The sequence below is a fragment of the Pinus tabuliformis genome, chromosome 9 (genome assembly GCF_031772625.1).
Source record: "Pinus tabuliformis cultivar Carrire ecotype Pingquan chromosome 9, CPIR1, whole genome shotgun sequence".
Taxonomy (NCBI): Eukaryota; Viridiplantae; Streptophyta; class Pinopsida; order Pinales; family Pinaceae; genus Pinus; species Pinus tabuliformis.
The window spans coordinates 926733574-926755594 of record NC_142307.1 but is presented as its reverse complement, the minus strand read 5'-3'; the positions used below and the strand labels follow the sequence as shown (position 1 = coordinate 926755594).

Genomic DNA, 22021 nt, shown 5'->3' with positions numbered 1-22021 from the left:
GCCACTCGCTTCCTCGTCTACCTAGCTTCAAAGAGCACCTGTAGAATCAAAGTAGCATAACACTATCCAAGAACATAGCTCTACTATCATAAACAATATAGGACCAGATATATATTGACCACACAAATGCATATATCATCAATCATACGAGAATGTGGAGGAAAACTTGAATAGATTTATTAATAATCAAGAATAGCAAAGAGGATTACAACCAATTGTTCTGACCCAGCGTCATCCTCTCAGCAAGAAAGCCCTTCTTCACCTCATGAAAAGCTTAGATAACCCAACACTATGATGTTGCACCAAGAAACCAACAGCGCTTCCTTACAAGATACAAAATTCCAGCCTCTGGATCTCTGGGATGAGGGATCCATATATAGATGTTTGCAAGGGGGGTAAATCAGCTTTTGAGATTTGATTAGTGTCCTCTCTTTGATAGTTCTTGATTCCAGTTAGAGATTGATGATTTCTTACTCATTCCTGGGCGAATGCAGAGAGGCAAGTGTCATAGGAGAAGTTTCTGGAAGATTCCATGATCCTCCACCTTGCAAATTGACCCTGCCATTTGTCCATTCTCACCCATCGCACCCCATAGAAGGGATATTCAATATGCATCACACTTCCCGTGTGTATTTAAGTGGGATGCAATGCACTTTGACCATGGAGCAGGTGAGGTGGTCCAGTTTTGACCAGTTCTTAGTAGTTTTTCATGGAGAACTTCTGGGAGAAGATGTAATTAGTTTACCTTGTTCTTTTAGAGGTTGGAACAACACTTTTAGGGACTTAAGATCCCTTGGTTTATGGACATTTATGATTTGGGTTGCAGTGCCCAAAAATGTCTATAACACCTATCCTCATTTCCCCACTCATTGGCCAGATTAGAGGTACTTCGCATGAGTCGCAGACTGCATGGGTAGGATGTCTCAGCAGGAGAAGGATGAACTACTCATCCTGCCTACATGTCACCAAGGGATATCATAGGGGAAGGATAAACCACTCACCATGTACACAAAAAACCACTAGGGGAAGGTTGAACCACTCACCCTAGGGTTTCTCATTGCTCCAAGAAGTACCCCAAGCCAAATAGAGATCCCAGAGCTCAATGTCCATCTTATATAGGACCCTCATAAGAGGGTCTCTCCATGACTCCATGTCATTCTTTGAAGGCCAAGAACTTGACCTCCCATATGGGCTTTGTCAGAATATTGGTGACCTGCTCATTAGTCCTAATGTGATGGAGCCTTATTGCTTCTTGTTGTACCATATCGAGAATAAAGTGGTACCTAATATCTATATGCTTGGAGCGATCATGAAACACAAGATTCTCAAATAATCAGATCCCACTTAGATTGTCGCAGAGGATCATTGTGGTATCCACCACATGTCCAAACAACTCACTGAACAGCTTCCTCAACCAGACAACTTCACAGGAGGCCATACTAACAGCTATCTATTCAGCCTCAGCAATGCTCAAGGAAACTGATTTCTTCTTCCTGCTCATCTAGGATATCGAAGTAGAACCCGAAGAAAAACAACATCCAGAATTTCTCTTGTGATCCACCAAACTACCAGCCCAATCAGCATTAGAATAACCATGTAGCCTCACATCTTTGGTAGTGTATCTCAGTCCATGAGTGATTGTTCCCCGAAGCTATCTAAGAAGATTCTTGGCACCAATCTGATCTATATGATGAGGCTCAACCACATATTGGCTCAATGTGTTAACTGTAAAACATATGTCTAGACGATAGTTCACCAAGAACATTAGTGCTCCTGTGAGTTGACGATACTCAGAAGCACTTCCCAATTCAGGTCCAACAACACTACAACATAACTTCTTAAAGTTAAGTTCCATCGGAGTAGTCATAGGCTTGCAGTCCACCATCCCAAATATTTCCAATATCTTCACAACATATTTTCCTTGAGAGAGAAAAATTTTACCTGGCTTTTTCTAGACCTTTAACCCTAGGAAATAGTGCATCGGTCCTAGGTCCTTCATCTAAAATTCATAAGCCAACTCCCTCTTACATTTGTGAATGAGAGGGTTTGCACTTCCATCAACTCCATGCTTGATTTTGTAGAGCCACTTTGAGGCGACACATGATTTGTCCTGGGGTCTAGGGACCACATCCCAGACATCATTATTCATAATTGACTCGTATTCTTCATTCACAACATCCTTCCATACTCGATGCTTCACGGCTTCTTCGAATGATAAAGGCTCATTTTGAATGATAGTGCTCAGTTGATACCTGTTTGGCTTCTTGCTTTCACAGAAAGTCCCCCTTAGTGCAATGTGTCTCTCGGCATCTTCGAGAGCCTCCCTAAGCCATGAGGTTCTCCTTTTGGAGGAGGGCTCATGAGGAGGAGGGTCAATAAGATCCATAGGTTTTATCAACATCAGGCATCATTTTTCCTTCTTTTGCACCCTGATTTCTCGTGTCAGCTTCTTTGTCCTTCCTTAGGATAGGAAGGTTGTTGATCTTCTTGAGGGCCATATGTTAATTGAAGGTGACATCATGACTTCTCTCAACTTCATTTTGACCAACCACATAAATTCTATATCCCTTAGAATTTTCACTATAACCCACAAAGATTCCTTTCTTCCCAGATGCACCCAATTTGCTTCTTTTCTCTTTCGACACATGAAAATATACGGGATGTCCAAAAATTATAAAATGAGATACATTAGGTTTCTTACCAGTGAACATTTCTTTAGGTGTAGTGGAGTCTAATGCTTGATGAGGGCATCAATTTTGAACATACACAGCAATACTTGCAGCTTCAACCCATAGGAACTTCAGAAGGCCTTAATCATGAAGCATATCACAAATTTCTTCTACAATAGAGCAATTCTTCCTTTCAGCCACACCATTCTACTCAGAAGTGTATGGAATTGTAGTCTCCCTCTTAATGGGAACTTTTCTACAATAATCTTGGAATTCATTAGAATCGTACTCAATCCCATTATCAATCCTCAATATCTTGATTTTCTTCTTGGATTGGTTTTTGATCAAGGCTTTGAAGTGTCAGAACCAGGTGACAACTTCATCCTTCTTCAAGAAGTAGATCTATGTATCGTGAGAACAATCATCCGTAAAAGTGAGATAATATAAATATCCTCCCAAAGAGTTTATGGGCATCATACTAGATATGTCACAGTAGATCAATTGCAATATATTTGTGGTCTTGCCATTACTTGAGGGGAATGGTTCCCTTATAAGTTTTCCTTTGGCACATTTTACTTTGAACTCAGGCATAACTGTCACCATCTGTCTTACATTGTGTAGGGCCTTATAATGAAGATGGGAAAACCTTTGGTGCCATAATTCAAATTGTAGAGATGTGTCACAAGACATGGCTCCCAATGGACTTCCTCCAACTTGATACAAAGTGTCAACCCTGAACCCAATAGTAAAAGCATCTTTAAAGTTTATTTTCCAAACACGTACCATTCCATTGATGAATTCCACCTTGAATCCTTTGTCCTCCATGGTTGAAATGGACATGAGGTTCTTCTTGAGATTAGGTACATATAGTAATTATTGCAAATGAATAGTGTTACCTTTATTCAATTGAAGGGTAACATTCCCTACTCCCTTCACGAGATAGGTAGCATCATCTCCAAGGATGATCTCCAAGTTTGTCTCCTTTTCTATCAGATTAGAGAGGGCTTCCTTGTATCTGGTGAAGTGCCTCGAGGCACCACTATCAATCAGGAAATTTTTCCAAAGTGTCCAGAAGAGAGGCAGTGGAGAGGGCTGATATAAGATAATACTCTTTTTTCTTATTGTTAACAACAATTTATTCTTCATACCTAGAGTTCCTCGATTTCTTAAAGAGTCGACCATTTCCTTCATGTCTCACATTCCTTTTTCCTTTTCCATTGGACCTGCCATTCCTTTGATAATTGTTGTTGAAGTTTCCCCTGTAATGATTGTGATCATCATCATGCTATGTGTCCCTTCTCTTTGGACACTCCCTTGCATAGTGGCCAAACTTATTGCAAACAAAGCACATTCCCTTCCTTCCTCCCTTAGATCCAGGCTTTCCATGGAAATGACCTTTAGACCGTACATTATTTCTCCTTTTGGCATGAGTGGATAATGTAGTGGGGTTGCTTCTATTAGAAGGCATTTCTTGCTCCACCATTCTTCTTCCTTCTTCAATGCATCTTGACATCAATTCTTCAAACCCTGGAATTTGATCATTGTTGAGCATGGTGGTTCTAAATACATACCACTTAGGTGGGAGTCCTCCGAGGATGGTGAGAGTAAGTTCCCTTTCAGGAAAGACTTCTCTAATCGAGAGTAGATCATTCTTGATCTCATTAATCCTCAAGAAATAAGATTTAATATCCTCCACCTTTCCCTTCTTAATATCCTTCAACTTATTCTTGAGAAATAGAATTTGATTAGCATTACTAACCTTGAACATGTCAACCAACGTATTGTGGATCTCCTTGGAGGTCTTCAATTTAGAGATGTATGCTACCAGACGTTTGTCAATGGAATCCCTAATAATCTTCTTTGCTTTGACTTCAGCCCTATTGTACTTTGTCTTCACAACTACCGGTGCATTTAAAGGAGGTTCAAGGATTTTACCCTGCACATAGTCCATCACTTGTTTTTCTTCCAAGGACAAATCAAGAGACATCTTCCATCCATAATAGTCAGATTTATCATGGAGATAGGCAAACAGAAAATAAGATAGGAGAATGAATAGAAATCAAACTTCATCCAAACAATAGGGTTGAATCTGACTATTACATCTTGGTCTAGAGGTATTAGCCTCTCTCAGACATGTACAATGTAACCCATGATTTCTTTGGGTGCAATTTGGTATTGAACTCCTTGATGTCAAACTAGACACAGATCACAAAGCATATCTTTCTGCAAGTCTCAGGAGTTGAACTCTTTTTTTGACAAGATTAAACTATTATAAAATTCTCTCATGTCCTTTGTACTCCAACTTGATGACCAATCACCCTTCCTTAGCAATTCCCCTTTCGCAGCACATGGGTGATTTTCCTCTTATTTGATTTTTTGAATCCTTGTCTTGGAACCAATAATTAGTTAAATCCAAATTAACTTATTTCATACGTGTCATCAATTTGCATTAAATTCTTTGTGACAACTACTTGAAATTTCTTCCTATTTAATTCACTAGGCTCCTCACTAATTGGACATACAAGCATACATATTTGTGCCTATGATCATAAATGGTCTATGTGACAAGCCTTTCAAGGATCTGCTTGTAGTTAACAGAGTGTTCTTCTGTTGTGATAACTACACTATCGTGACTTGTGATTGTGAATTCTACGTCTGCTAAGCTGCATAAGGGGCTTCTTGATATTGCAACATGAAATGGCAATGACACCATTGTAGACAATTATGTTGCAACTTCTTTCCATTCTCTTATGTTCTTTCTATTGCAGTTGTAGAGGTTGTAAATACTTGAAGTCAAATTGAGGTCTGTAGGCTTCTGAACCAAGATGAATTTTCTTGATTCATCCATCATTTGACCTTCTAATTTTCTTGTAACTTGGCCAGAAATCAATACGCATCTCCAAGCGTATTGATAGTCATAAACTCAGGATTCTTCCCTATTCACTTTTTTCAACCTGTTTTATGCTTAAACTGAACTTATCAGTGTTGTGAATATTCAGACAAATAAAAAGCTAAATCATAGGGGTACCTTTCACATTTCACCCACATGCTAGACTTTATGCTTCCTATATGCATATCTATTCCAAACATAAATAAAGTTGAAAAATCTTCTACAATGATGTGAAATGACCTTTGCATCCATAAGAAGGCGCATGACACAACCATGAATCTAGGGGAGGTCAAGTATATATGGTTATGTTAAGAGGAAACAATGAGCAAATAGAAGTATGCATGCACACACGAATACTGAAAATTTTATTACACAAAACTAGATTCATCTATATTCATAACGTTGAACATAGTAAAATCAATGAAGATATTCAAGAGGACTGTCAACCAAGGATGCTCCTGAGAATGGTTTTGTTGACTAACTCCTATAGTTGGGACAAGCTCTGGTACGTATATCTATTTTTCATGTATGTGCTTATATAAAAGTGTGTTCTAACAAGAGAAGAGAAGGGTAGCATCACTTGGTCGACATTATGAGCATAGTGTATTCATAAAGCATTTACAGTTGCCAATTGCTACAAAAACAATGTAATTATCATAATGCTTAGAACATGTCTTAGAAACTTGTCTGGTCCAAACCGGAACCGACCAAACTAGACAGTTGGATAGAGCCATGGATCAACCTGATGGACAACTTGGACTCGTCTGACTGTTTTGGTATGAAATTGGTACAAACTAACTGGTCCCATCATGAACCGACTGAGTAGCTCACAGACCATATGCATGAAACTAATTGCTATAAAAGGAATGTTGGAAGTTTAAAATGAAAACTCTAGTAATAATAGTAAAGGATGTGCTATTCCCCTAAAACACTGATCTGAATACTCAAAACTCATATATAATAATTTTGGAATAAGGTAAGGATGGAATAAAAATATGAAACCATGTACCTATATGATTAAGGTACACATGGGCCATTGATGTCGAATGGTGAACTTTGAAATTTGTCTCACCTTGACTAGTATCCATGAACATGTGCTCGAAGCTATTGCATGAGACATACGACATAGAGGAGGCATCTTAAATGTGAATTTTTATTGTTTTCGATGCCTAGTTAATGCTTAAGAACCATTGCCGAATACGATCAGTACACATCAATTTACAACACACGATCCTGCAAAAACTACAGAGCACACAATTATGAAATTAAATACTAAAATGTTGAAAAAATAGCTAAAGCATGGTCAAATACGCCGTAATTTACAACAGGACACAAGATTTCAAAAGAGAATTACCCCCGTCTATGTTGAATTTCATGCATTGTCATGATTATAATGTTTTGAATTTAGTTCTCTGCCAGAATTATTCCAAACAACGATTCCACCCAATCCTTAGCACAAGGTTCCAACACCCATATCTTGCTTCCACAACAATAATTGTTGGTTCCATGGATTTCAGCAAGATTCGACTTGTTTTGAGCTACAAACTTTGGTAGCTATGACATTTAGTCTTCTCCAACAACATAACCACTTAAATCCTCATTTTGGCCTGCCAAACAAGCTAACTCAGACATTTAAACCAACAGGAAAACAAATCTTCTTGGTTGATTCCATTTGCTCGAATCCAAGGATGCCCCTGCATCAATGAAGTATGCTTTTGGTGAATTTGTGTCACTGTTGGATGCATATATTTTCTAGATTTGTTCTTAGATTGAGATATTATGGGATAATTTTGGAAATCATCTTGGTATGCTTTGAAATTTGATTGTTTTATTGGAATATTTTCTAATATAAAACATAATTTTTTACATTTCAAGTTCTAGTTTCACGTGAAATGCTTGATGTTTGTGGGTTATTTTATGTGTTTCCAACTTCCATATGAATGAATTTGTAGAATGAGAGAGAGCATCTTATCTAGATGAATGTGCGTGAAGAGAGACAAGCACATGAATTTGGTTGCAAGATTCATTGGACTGTATTCGTTTATGAATACATATTTAATCTTTGTTTGATCAAGAGGGTGATGATAATGACATGATTGTGTAATTAATAGTGGAGATTGAGAGTCTAGATTTCATAGTTGATGGCGATCTGTATTACAATTTGAAGGAAAATCACCAGGACAAGATCTATTGAAGATCTTACCTACAGTGAAAGGTATGTGACCTTTCATTGATTTATGCAAAACTGATTCTAAATTATTGAATTGAGGAGTGTAGAGCATAAACTAAATGATCAAAAGGTAGAGAAGCATTTGTGCATGTGGAATAGGCATTTAAAGCGTTTATAGAGGTTTACAATTAAAAGTGATTTCAACCTGTATGAGAAAAGTTGAAATCCACAAAGGTGCGTAGGCTCCAAGAAATTGTATGGAGTCTATGTTTTTGGTGAAACTCTTGGAATTTAGTGCGTTGGTTATGCCACCACTTATTTATCAAAAAATCAATTATCAAGTGGTGGAGAGCATGAGAAATGACTGGTGCATGGTCCTTCACAATTTATGTGGATTTCAAATGTGATATTTCACCGGACCTTTGTGAAATGTGAGGCATTCATTGGTGATTTATGGTAGAGCATGAAATTTATGAATACATAATCAAGTTGTCAACGACATTTCTACATCAACATCCAATCAAGTTTTCATCTACATCAACAATTTTTGCAGCAATTCAACCACATATTTTTGGAAATTGCACTTGCACCATTTTTAATAAGCTCAATACAAAACTGTAACCTGCAAATCATAATTTGTAAGTTGGATTGTAATCAAAGCCAAATTAAGTTAAATTGTAAGGGTGCATTCTCAGTTGAAACCAACACCCACACTTTGAATTGATAGGGAATCAATTAAACCCAGTGAATCCTTTGTTTTTTGACTAAGTCATTTAAATCATTGTAAGCATTTCTCTTGGGTGCATTTTCGATAGTATTCGACACCCTTCTTTTGATAAATCAAGAGTGTAAGTTCAAGCAAGTGCAAATCTTACAACATGAAGCGAGCCTAAAACTGATTCAAACGAATCATCAAGTGAGCGTGAAAGCAAACAAGTGTGAGTTCCAAAAATTAGTTGTTAAAACACGTTCAAGCGAGCATGCAACAATCAATCAAACATCAAGCGAGTGAGTTCTACAAATCTAGCAAGTATTAAAATCAAGCGAGTGAGTTCTACAAATCCAACAAGTATTAAAATCAAGTGAGCGTGAGTTCCAACAAGTTCACATGGAGACAAGCATTCAGTTGTTAAAGATTCTTAACAATTTGATCCTCTCAATTGCTGAAGACATGCTACAAATCAGTAAAGAAACTCATGTTGATATCTCAATGAATGTACAACAAGCACATGAAACAATTGAGTTCCTTCAATTGGAGTTGCAACTTCAAATAGATGAGTTTCAAATGAAGAGTGATGTTCCCAAGTCTTTCATCCTTACAAATGAAGATAAAGATGTTGATTCCAAGTCATTGAGCCAACCAACTTCAAGTGTCGAAGTGGTCCCTGATCCAATCCAACTTTCTTCCAAACTAATCATCAAGCCATGGGAAGAACTTCAAAGTAATAGAAATCGACGAGGCTTAGGATATGTCAAAGATGACCCCAACTTGCATATTCCAGATTATTCAAGGCCCATTAAGTTTGTCAGTGTAGGGTTTCTTGCACAAATCACATTGGCTAGTTCTAAGAAAGTTGCAGACAAACAAAAATACATGCAAATTTAAGTTGTAGTCAAACCAAAATGCGTTCATTGTCAAAGAACCAATCATCTGGAAGATCAATTTTTTGATCTCCACCCTTGTCACCGTTGTGGCAAGTCAAATAATTCATCAGCTCAATGCAGCAAAAAACAACAATCAACTAGATTGAAGATAAATTATTCGCGGATTGATCCCTGGGAATGGTCATCCATGATCAGAAGATTGTATAAGTTTTACAATTGAATTCAATCACACATATTGCAGCAAATAGTAAAAATGAATATTGTACTCTCGTGTCGTTGAAAGAGGGAGTACACTAGTGAAACACTCCTACACCTGAAGGGGGGGAGTTCTGAAATTATTTGAAGAAGATTGTCTCTCCTTTCATCTGAGAAAGGGGAGGAAATGTTAATGAAATTGACAGTGGTTGTCAGACTGAAAGTCTCGAAAACAATAGCAAGGCAGCCAGTGGGCATTTTCAACAGCGATTAAGCATCAACAAATTCGCTCGACAACAAAGTCAGTAGTGAACACTTTTCAAACACAGCAAAAGCAACAGTGAGTTGTTTTTCAATGTCGTCAGCCAGTGGGCATTCTCTATATGTTGTCAGTGGAAAAAGGATGTTGATTGCAAACAAAGGAAAGATGGATCCTTTTGCAACTTTGCATGTGATGGAGCTGTCAAGTGACATTCGGAGATGAATTAGACATGCAGTTGATTCATGTTCTCTTCATATTTGATTTTTTTTTGCATCCAGCTTTGCCAGTTTTTCAGGAAAATGTTTTTTGAGGATCAACAGTTTTAGCATGAGAACATGGAAGATGGTTCTCGGTTCTTAATTTGGACTTACCATTGTGGGGGGAATGTTAGCCTCACTCCAACATTAAAAAAAACTGTAAGTCCAAATAATTAAATTAATTAAAATTATGAAAGTTAGGATTTAATCCTATCTTTCTAGATTGAGTCTATTCCTCATGGCTAGGAGTCAGTTTAGGCTTACTTGGTTGAGAGATTCTCTCCAAGTGGTTAGGCTCTTAGATTAGTGTGTTGTTGAGATATTTTCTCAACCATAGTGTCCAAGATAGATGTACTATATTGAGACCAACTTTATCATATATTTATTTGTACTATTATCATTCTTTGTACATTGGATTGATTCATATTGAGAATGTGAGGAATGCTGTAAGGCTGAGGCCTTTTCTGCCATGTCTGGTTTTTCTATATTTCTGATATTTATTTAATGAATGTGAGTTTATTATTGGTTTAGTTTTCTTCAGTGTATGCCCTTAAAAGAAACTTATGGTTGAACAACTTAAGATAATGTAAGTTGAGAGATTATGAGTGCTTAGCTATGAGAGAGAATAAGTGATTATTATATTATCTATATTTTGGGTGCTCAAAGCTTCAAATGTAAATCTTATGTTTGTTAAAATTTGAATCTCCACTAGAACCTCTGTTGAGAGCCCTACTTAAATAATTGTTGTAGAGGAGTATGAACTCATAATGAATGCACCTAGAACCAAGTTCATGATAAGAATGAGTAATGTGTACATTCAGGTCTCTAGATAGGGGTGAATTCGTGCCTTTGGTTGTACATGAAAGGATTACTGGCCACAGGTTCATAATGGTGTTATATATATGTGTGTGTGTGTGTGTGTGTGTGTGTGTGTGTGTGTGCGCAATTCTCTTTTGGGGTGCATCATTCTATGATAAGAAAATAGATTCATGCATACTTCATACACAAGTAAATAGTTCATCAACCTCTACTTTGGATGGTCAGTCCAAATGAAGAATTGTTTGGTAGTACTTAGCTACCTGAAGTGGAGTGGAAATAGATAAATGGAAGCCACAATTATGAGTGTAATTTTCAATGCACAACACTACCTCTTTGTATGTTGATATAAGGGTTTATTATTATATCAAAAAAATTTCATGCCTTGAGAAGACTTATCTCATGTGAAAATATATGTTTCCTTTCAAGATCCTCTTTGGGAAGCAACCCTTAAGTTAGTTGTTGATTCCTATTTTATATCTTTGTTTTTAGTTGAAACAATGCTTAGAGATTAGAATAGAGGAATTACTTAAAACTAAAATGTGTGGAAGGACAAAGAGGTAAAATTTCTGAAATATGTATAGGTATTGGAACACATATTTTCAAAACATTAGAATAAAAACTAACAGTGACAAATGGATAGTCAAGCTTAGATATTGCAGATCAATGTTAGTGCATAGAATTTGGATAAGATATGACACTGCTGAAACACTAACCTCCAAAGATCAGGTCATTGATTTGAGCTGAATTTGAGACCTGATATCTATCTACCATCCATTTGACTATCAAATGTGAGCAACCATATACCTTTAAGTTTTGAAGGTAGTGATCTTGACCACTTAGAAGAAGGGTAATCACCTTTGATGCCATTTTTATTTCAGATTTTTCGCTTGGATTTGTTAATGTTTGATTCTAAAAAGGTCTGGGATATAGTTTTAATCTTGTATTTGAAGATATATTTATTCAACTCAAATGGCTTTCTTTGATTTGAATTCATTCAACACATTTCTTTAGAGAGTGCTAGCTCAATGGAAGAGAAACTACTTTGCAAGCAGGAGGTTGGTGATTCTATTCCATAGTGCTCTAACATGAAATAATCATTGAAGAAACAAAATGATTCATATTCTATATTTTGTTTCTAAATAGATTTTTTTATTGTCTCTAGAGAGACAATAACTGGTATTAAAGAGATATTTTCTCTATAAATACAATAATTGGGATTTAAGACATACCGTCTCTATAGAGACAATATATTTTTAATAATAACCATTGTCTCTGAAAGTAAATTCTCTTAATTTGAGACAAAAAAAGAAATTGGAAATTGTCTTAAATATTGTCTTTAAGTGGGCGTCTCAAATTATTGTCTTAAAATTTTGTCTTTAAAAATTTGTATATAGAACACAAGTATTATTGTCTAGTGAGAAACAAAAATGATTGTCTTTCCAGAGACAATAATATTTGTGTTCTATATTGTCTTTATAGAGACAATCTTTTAAGACAATAATTTGAGACACCCACTTAAAGACAATATTTAAAACAATATCTAGTTTGTTTTTTGTCACAAATTAAGACAATTTACTTCAAAATCGTCTTAAATATTGTCTTAAAACCCCTTTGTATGTAGCAGTGATAAGAGATTAGCTCCACTAGCCAGAATTGTAGTATACAAATCATGTTCGGAATCTGGCTTTTATGATTTAGACATATTGGCATCATTTTATGATACCATCAAAGATAGAGTGGATATCGTATCTCTCTCATTAGGTCATGATCCTCTTGAAAATCAATACTTCAGTGATGCGATCTTAGTAGGCTCAGTCCATGCAACATGAAATGGAATTACTGTTGTTTTCTTAGTGGGGAATTATGATGGGGATTCTGCCTCTGCAAGAAATCTTTCTCCTTGGCTTATTATTGTGGATGCTAGCTCTACAGACAGGAACTTTACTTCTGCCATGAGACGCAGAGCGCTTTAGGTCCAATATTCCGCAGACTGATTTATTCTGTATTGGAGTGAGTGCAAAAGTGGTTATTCTTGATTTTCTATGAAGAAATGAGATCGATCTTTCCATTTTATTTATGGTTCCTTTATTTGCGTCTCTGGGTTTTGAGAGGGAAGTGAATAACTTTTGGTGGGATGCTAGAGTTCTTGGGGCTAGGGCTTGACGTATCTTTACAATTATCCATTGAAGTGTCGCAGGTCGTTGAATTCACTATGAATGAAATTTCAACAGAAAATGATAGTCACAAATTTGGGTCTACCGATTCAAGGCATAGAAGTTATGTTTGAGCTTTGAGCTTTACCATATCAAATCATTTAGTGCTACTCTATTCTTCAAACACATTACATTTAACGATTTTCTGATATTAGAAAAGATAATGAAAAACTTACTAAATTAGGCTATCGTTAAATGTAAACTTCTGAATGTTGTACACCCCACCGTGGTTCCCATGCACACGGTTTCCATTCTAAACCTTTGAAAATATTTCATTTGATTTTTGACATCATGAAGATCTTGACATCATTATTTTTTTTGCTTCAGTCACATGTCCAGTTTGATGCAAAGACAACGTATGACATAATTTAAAACTACAAAGAGTTGTAGGGCATGTTCAACAAGCTGAACATTAGCAAGGTGTGATTGTAGAGTTGCAGGACATGTTCAACAAGCTGAAGATGACCAAGGTATGGTTGTCCTTGAAATTTTTCTTCCTTCTCATAAGTTGGTAGTTATAATGCAAGAGTTAGGTGAATGTAACTCTATTTTGATTTTGAGGTTAATCGACCAATGAATACAATAAATACATTCTTGAACCCATGGAAATGGGTAGCTGTAACTCTCACCTTTTGGTCTTACGTAAGCTCGTTTATTGCGCTTGTTGATGCGGGGCCTCAAGTTGGGCAAACACTATCTCCGAGACTACGGTGCAGAAGACAATATATGGACAAAATGAGCTTGTAAAAATAAAGTCCCAAATAGGATCTAGATGGCTAATTCATGCCACGCATGTGAAGCGGTGAAAGTTCCTGCAGTATCTCAAAATCGGAAAATAAGTCGTGTAGTTGGCACGCAAGAGTATTCCTACTACAAACCCATAAGCTGGAAATGCAGGTGCGGAAACAATATTTTCAATCTTTGAACGCATAGGGAATAACTCCAGCTACCATTATTAGTATTGATTGCAGAACCACTGTAGAGAAATGAAGGCATAAGACAACAATCGCAGAAACAGCTAAGAACAATATTATTGTAATTCTTCATTTAAGCGGAATTTTCACAGCTAGAAAGTTTGGTTAGTCTTGAGAATTATTATTTCATTTTAAGGAAATTAATGCCTATAATTAAGTATTTACACGGTAAGGTGTTTCCCTCTGAGACGAACTCCTCTGCTGTTTACCTGTCTTCACTATACATCATTCAATCTTTCACGATTGAATTATAATCATCCGTTGATTTACATGTGACAATTATGACTAGCTAGAAACTTGAATGACTAGACGCTGGCGGTTGTAACTGGCGGTTCTAGTTTCTTGATAGAATGTGGCGGTTGTAACTGGCGGTTCTAGTTTCTTGATAGAATGTGATGGAGCACTAACTTATGAAACTGATTTCAAGCTGGATCAGTTGCAAGATTATCAGCAGCCGAAACGCTCGAACTTAGCACTCCTTCTCTAAAAATTGAAATGTGTGGGATGGACGCACTGCCACTAAGGTGTTCATGTGATGGAGCACTAACTTATGAAACTATTTTTGTTTTAGCCGAATGTTTTGGCTAATTTGATTTATTTTGATGAATGTAACCGTGCAAGATCTGTCACGGATAAAACCGCACATGATGCAAAAGGTGCTTTCTTCAATCAAGCTTTCAGATGACAAGCAAGGCGATTTGGCTCATGTCAATCATGTGGCCAAGGGACTTAGTAGAGGCTTTGAGGCATCTAGTCACGCGAATTATTTCCCGTATGCACCGGTTTCAGTTCAAACAGTAGAGTTGCAGAAAGAAACATTATTATGCCCTTTGCAATCAGCCAAACTGATCAGTTTTCGAGGTATTTTCATCTCTAGACATTTGTAATTTGATATATTTACTAATTCTTGATAATTTGATATATTTACTAATTCTTGATAGCTGAGCTAGCTTAAATGTATGATAAGGCTAACTTTGTGTTTTTCGCACTATTTGAAGCAGATCAGTTTTAGCAAAAACCCCCGAGCAGCAGTCCACAGTTCAATTTGTTATTTTTTATAAGGGAATGGTTAATGTTTACAATGTCCCCGCTGAGAAGGTATTATATTGATGTCACCAAGAAATTTAATACATTCACAACAAATTTGGTATACATTTTTGACGAAACATTTGCATCTTTAGTCCTCTTCGCGTTCTTTAATTAATTCGCAGGCTTATTTCGTCACTTTAATTTATTCGCAGGCTTATTTCGTCATTTTCGTGGCAGGCAGAAGCCATTATTAGGCTTGCCGGCTCTATAAGTTCGAGGAAGACAAGAAGACCTCAGATTAATATCCGCAATAACAGATATTGAAACCGCTGCATCATAAGCCTTCATCGAAGGCTGACAACTAAGATCAGCCTGAAAGACTTTCCGTAGGTAAGAGGCTGATCGTGAAATATTTTATATTGACAAATGTGGTTCATAACTTCATACTATTCGACAGAAAGTAAAAAGTATAGAAAGGTTTTCAAGATTGAAAATTGTGTTTTTTAACATTATTTTTTAACTTTTTTCGCGCGCAGGCTTGCAAATTGTCCCAAAATTATCTGTGCAACACTTCCTCCAAAAGCGAACGGAGAGGTAAATAAACTCTATCTCATTTTTAAAAATGATGTATATTCATTTTTAAAAATGATGTATATTCAGAAGATTGAATAGCAAATCCAGCATTTAAATCAATTACGATAATTATATTTAGTGTAAATTTATATGACTGAGTAGGCAAATGTGTATTAAAAAGATGATTTTTTTTGTACAGAATTAACATTGTGTGTCCTTACACCATGATGAAGCCGGTGACATTTGCTTGGAAAGGCAGGAAAGATTCAGACGACCAGATCATCTTCTCGTTGGCTTGCTCATCACAATGATTTTAAGATGTGGGTGGATGGTATTGACCATTAATGGCATCAGGCGGCATTTTCTAATCTTAACCAAATCGTTTTCATCGACATTAAATTGAGCGAACGAACGCATTTTCTCTCGATTAGCACCGTGAGCAGAAGCAAGCACCGCCTCCATTTTCACATCGTTCCGGTTGTTAGCCTGGAGCTGCTGAGCAATTTCTTTTTTAAATAGATTATTCATAATTTTATTAAAAAAAAATGAAGTGTATCTCTCGACGGATCTTATGTGTGACATGAAGAGTAGAAAGTTGGTAATGTACATCATGTACGTTGGCAATATGTTTACAAGTCCACGAGTATTTAGTTATTTTCTAACTATATAAATTTCATGGGAATCTCGGCAACGAAATTTCTTAGGTAATATAGATTGATTTGGTGATTTTTAATAAGGTAAAGTTGTCATCTAGTACAACTGCACTCACATTTTTATTTGGTTTACAATTATGCAACATTAACATATAACCCCACCTACTTTTTCAATTCGTTTATAATTATGTAATCCAAGTATTTCCATGGACAAAGCTCCATGCTACGTTTATGAGCTTCCTATATAAATGAAATAATATCAAATTCCATATTATAAGTTGCAACATAATAACATTGTTATTCATAGAAATAGATTTCACGTACCTGACTCTTATAAATTATAAATTCCATGGGAATCTAACGAAATTTGTTATGTAATATAGATTGATGTGGTGATTTAATAAGGTAAAGTTGGAATTCGATTTCTCTGCAACTCCGACGGTATAGCATCCATAGAGACTCGATGATATGGCACGGCAAGATGAAGGTTGACAATATAATGGTGGCGATGTAATATAGATTGATGTGATGATTTAATAAGGTAAAGTTGGAATTCGATTTCTCTGCAACTCCGACGGTATAGCATCCATAGAGACTCGATGATATGGCACCGCAAGATGAAGGTTGACAATATAATGGTGGCGGATACATAGTGAGGTATGTTGGTTTTCTACATTCTGGAGCTCCCATATTCCTACCAAAAAATCTCTTTTTCTCTGGTTAGTTTGGAGGAACAAAAACTTGACTTGGGAAAATCTAAAAAAAAAAAAAAAAGGTGCTGGTCTCGACATGGGTTTTGCGTTTTATGTAGAAATGCGAAAGTGGACAATTTGCATCTGTTCATAAGCTACCCCAAGGTTACAAAAATTTGGAATACCTTGGATGTCTCATTTGGGTTACAGCTCCCTCTGTTGTCTGATATTCCAGAGTGTCTTGAATGGTGGATTTCGTAGCATGGCACTAGGGGCTTCATTCCACCCATTGTTCTTTGGGAAATCTAGAGATGGAGGAAAAATATTATTTTCAATGAGTACCATGAAAGCTGAGCAGTGGTGATGGAAGAAATTCAAAGCACAATCTCGGCTGAAATACATGGTGGTATATCCAATAAACAATGCAAAAACCCCAAATCTAGCTGCAGATCTCCTTCCCTACAAGCTTTTTTAGTGGCCAAAGGATAACTCCACACCTATTAAATTTTGGAATCCGCAGTCACCGATATTTGATGGTTATATGTATAAAATTCGATTTCGTTATAGTTAAATTTGAGTATCTAAACTCATTGTTCAATTATTGACTCACCCCTTATCACACTTTAATAGAGGGAGAGCTTCTTTGATTTATCATAATCATAATAAATTAAATCTTCTTGCCCTCTTCTGTTTTTAAATTACATCAAATATAAAATTTTCCCCTCAAATCAGTGGCAGGCTTGATTTTATTATGCACAGCCCAACCAGAGTCCCCTTTCTCCTTTCTCACAAATTTCTGTGCCGGGAAAGTAAATGTTTACCATGTATCTGCACATAAGGTGGTGTAGTGTTCTTGCACAGGAAGGATTTTATGCTTATCTTGTGGATTTTATTATATTTCATTGGAGTGCTTGCAATATCAAATTTGCTAAGATTTTTTTTTGTAATTTGTAAAGAAAGATTTGGATTGAAATATCTTTTGTGTTCTGGTAGTGCAAACAAAGGCCCATAATATTCTTACTATCAACATAATGCAAAACGCTAACATACAAATTAATGCACAAATAATTGTTCATTGTAACTAATCGTGATCCAAATAAAATTCAATGGTGCCTATTTTTGGCTTTCAAAAACTCAAAAACCTTCACAGTAGTTTTACTGATAATGAATCACAGACAAAATTGAAGTATTTTAATAAAATTAATAGAATTTTTAATTAAAATTATAAAACATGTTTGAGGTATTTTAATAAAATTGATAGAATTTTTAATTAAAATTACAATGATCCATCACACATGTTGATTTTGTTCCAAATTATGATGCCTTTTTAAGCCTGCAGTGTTGCCAGCTATGCAAGGAATTCAGTCAAGGAACAGTAACATGAGCCAAGGTGAGATAATACAAGAATGCGAAGTAGACACTATTAGCTTTTCTTCCATTAATATATAGGGATGCAATCAAGTTTTTCAGTATGGGTTAGTTTATTTGAAGGAGGGATGCAGCTCCCTATCATAAACATGATATCATCTGTGTGTATAATGTGAATTATGGCATCCCACTTCCTGACATAATTTATGTTTTCGTATGTTAACTCATGCATGCGTTGTTGTACTCATGTCATTTTTTATCTTGTTACTACTATTCATTTTTCAAAAAATCGGTACAAGTAAAGTTAGCTTCATGTTCTCACCCATAATGATTGCCTGGTTCGTGACCAACATCATGATAGGACAGTATAATGTTGTGAAATATTATCGTGGAGCATTCAAGGCATTCAACCCATATTATATATACTATTACTTTCATGAATATCACTATTAAGGATGGGTGATGCTTGGAGGTGTAGTCTTATGTATAACAGGTATTGATTGATGATATGTGTCTCATTTTATCATATAGTATACTTGGAACTGTTTTCTAACTCAATTGATAAATCCATACCAATGATTTTCTCAAACACAATTCATAACTTCATCCCAATTATTTATGCTAAAGCTATACAAATCGAAACACTAACATCAATTCTTTTTTTTGACTGGATCCAAGTGTCGAGGCCATGTTTGCAGACTTGGGCCTTTTCAACAGGAAATCAATCCAGGTCCAAGCTATATGTCAAGGACAAAATTATTAGTATTTCATCATACCTGTGTGCTTCATCCTCCTTAAGTTTTAGTAACATAATGAGAAATTTGGGTTTTTTGTTGCAGCCTACTTTTTGTGTGTTGGTTTACCCATCTCTACTTAACACATATACAAGACAAGCAACTTATTTGATAAAAAACCTAGGGGACATAGGCTCTACATTTTACAAAGAAATACCATAGCCTGTGTATTGGTCAATGTTCATTGTTGTCACTTTAGCAGCCATTGTAGCCAGTAAAGCATTGATTACAACAACATTCTCAATCATAAAATAGTCCATGGCTCTTAGATGCTTCCCTCGAGTGAAGATTGTGCATACCTCCCAAAATTACGAGGGTCAAATCTATTCACCTGAAGTTAACTATGTTCTCATGGTTATCTACATTGCAATTATCGTAGGATTCTGGGATGGAACACAAATTGGTAATGCACATGGTAAGAATATCCAAATTTATATCTGACAACAGAATTTGGTAGATTTTGTGGATTCTTTTGATTTTCCAAGGATAATTTTAGGTATTTGGTGGTTCAGGGGTTGCAGTTGTTGGGGTTATGTTCATTACTACGTACATAGTAACCTTGGTCATGCTTGTGGTTTCGAACATACATGTTTTGCTTATACTACCCTTCACTCTGTTTTTTTCTATCTTTGAAGGCGTTTATCTATCATCTGTATTGAATAATTTTCCACAGGGACGTTGGTGTCCCTTCCTAATTTTCTGACCATAATGTTCTCTTGGAACTATGGAAGGCAAAAAAGGTATAAATATTTAGCACGAAGAAAACTCAGCATAGAAGTTTTGAATGGATTGGTTACCTGAGTGAATTCACATGTACCAGGAACTTGTTTCTTCTGGACTGACCTTATTTCTGGCTTACCACCAATTATTGAACATTATGAAAAGAATGTGGGGTCTCTGCATGAAGTTCTTGTCATTGTCATCATATGAATGATTCCAGTCAAGACAATGCTTTTTTCGGAGAGATTTATGGTTGGAAAACTAGAGCCAAAGGGTGTATATAAATGCGTAGCCCAATATGGTTACAAATATGCCCCAAACTTTGAAGGATCTGAATTTATCAACCAGGTTGTTGAAAGCATAAAAGACTATCTCAAGCTCAGAGGAACTCATTCCTCCTCACATGACAGAAGTTATGCAAGCAGAAATATAGTGGCAGAAAGTAACTACTCTGTAGATGAGGAATTGCAGTAGCTTGAATTGGCAAAGAATACAAGGGTTGTGTATGTTCTAGGAAAAAACACATTAAAGAATAATAAGAGCACTGGACCTTTTGAAGGATTACTGATTGACAAGCTCTACAGATTTCTCTAAATCAATTGCAGGTTTACTCTATCTACCTACCATATAAAAAATTGCAGGTTTACTCTGTCTACCTACCATATAACACCTGCGCATTTACTTCAAGTCAGAATGGTGCAAGAAATTTGGAGTTTGTTCACACAAAACTATTAGAAGACAATGAAATCAGAAGCTTTTACTCATAATAAAGCTTTTAGGGTCGTAAAGTTCCTGATCACTGGAAAATAGGATATAATTTTGTACTATTGTTACTATTTTAATAGATTTAGTAGATTTCAAAATGCGAAGGTTATATCAAAAGAAATGAGCATTGCGTTTTTTACCATCTCTGCAATAAATCATGCATCGTTTAGAGTGAACTAGTACATAAATGTTTTGTGACTCTGGTAGAATGGAAAAAAATGATAACAGTTCATTGCTTTTCAGTTTCAATCCTTCTTTTACACTAAGGCTCTTATCTTTTGATGAAATGCAAATCTTGGTAAATTAAAATTTCCAAGAAATCCCAAGTAGAGTTTGTTAAGAGGGCATTTTAAATTCTAATAGTAACTCCTTTTTATCCTTTGTCCTACGAACCAGGGGCCCTCAGGTGCTCCGTTTCAGCGTATGATCGGTGATGGGGCTGCTGACCGGAGGGGAAATGCTGCCTCTCCCTCTCACGACCAGGGTCTGTTACTGAGCTGCGCACGCAGTTCTCTGGTGCGCAGCTACTCGATTGCCCGGAGTGCTGACGGTGTTGGCAAAAGTATTGGTTCTGGCTTTCAATCACGTAACCATGATGGAGGGGATATTGATTCTTTCCAGCCGTCATTTAATCATGGAGAAGTGGCTGTCCGTAGGGATAGTTCGGTATCGCCCTCACGCATTGGATGTCTGCTTCAGCGCTCGAAGGACCAGATCAGTGATAGTGCTGAGCGGACTGGTGCTGTCTCACCATCGAGCGGTGGTGAGGCTGGCTGGAGTAGTGTTTCTGTCTCAGCGTCCGTGGATCAAGGTCGGTTTCCATTCACCAGGTGCGGGAGGCAGTCTGGCAGCAAGGCACTCGCCTGCGTTGACTGTCGTATGGCGTTTGGGGTTAATAGCGGTGGTAGGTTCGATAATATGGGTAGTATTATTAAGGAGGGTCGTAATATTAATATCAATAATCTTCATAATTATGACTTTAAACTCAGCTGTAATGATAATAGGCATAAGGGTAATAATAAGAGGTGTTTTGATAATAATATGAATTATAATAATAGGGGCAAGAATAATAATAATTTTGTTAATACTAGTTTTTATAACAATAATAATAAGAACATTAATAATAATTTATATAATAATAATGAGGGTAATAATATTAACAACTTTAACAATAATAAGAATAGGGACATTAATAATAATAATAATTTATATAGTAATAATAATGAGAGTATGAATATTAATAATAGTCTATATAATTTATATAATAATGATGAGTGTAATAAGGACATTAGTAATAATAACAATTTACATAATAATAACAACGAGAGTATTAATAATAATAATAATAAGGACATTAATAATAATCTATACAA

At 36.1% G+C, this 22021-nt stretch overlaps 1 pseudogene; it reads left to right on the top strand.

Moving 5' to 3' along the window:
* The first annotated feature begins 14698 nt into the window (after window positions 1–14698).
* On the top strand, window positions 14699–20618 carry LOC149151788 (potassium transporter 26-like; annotated as a pseudogene).
* The last annotated feature ends 1403 nt before the right edge of the window (window positions 20619–22021 follow it).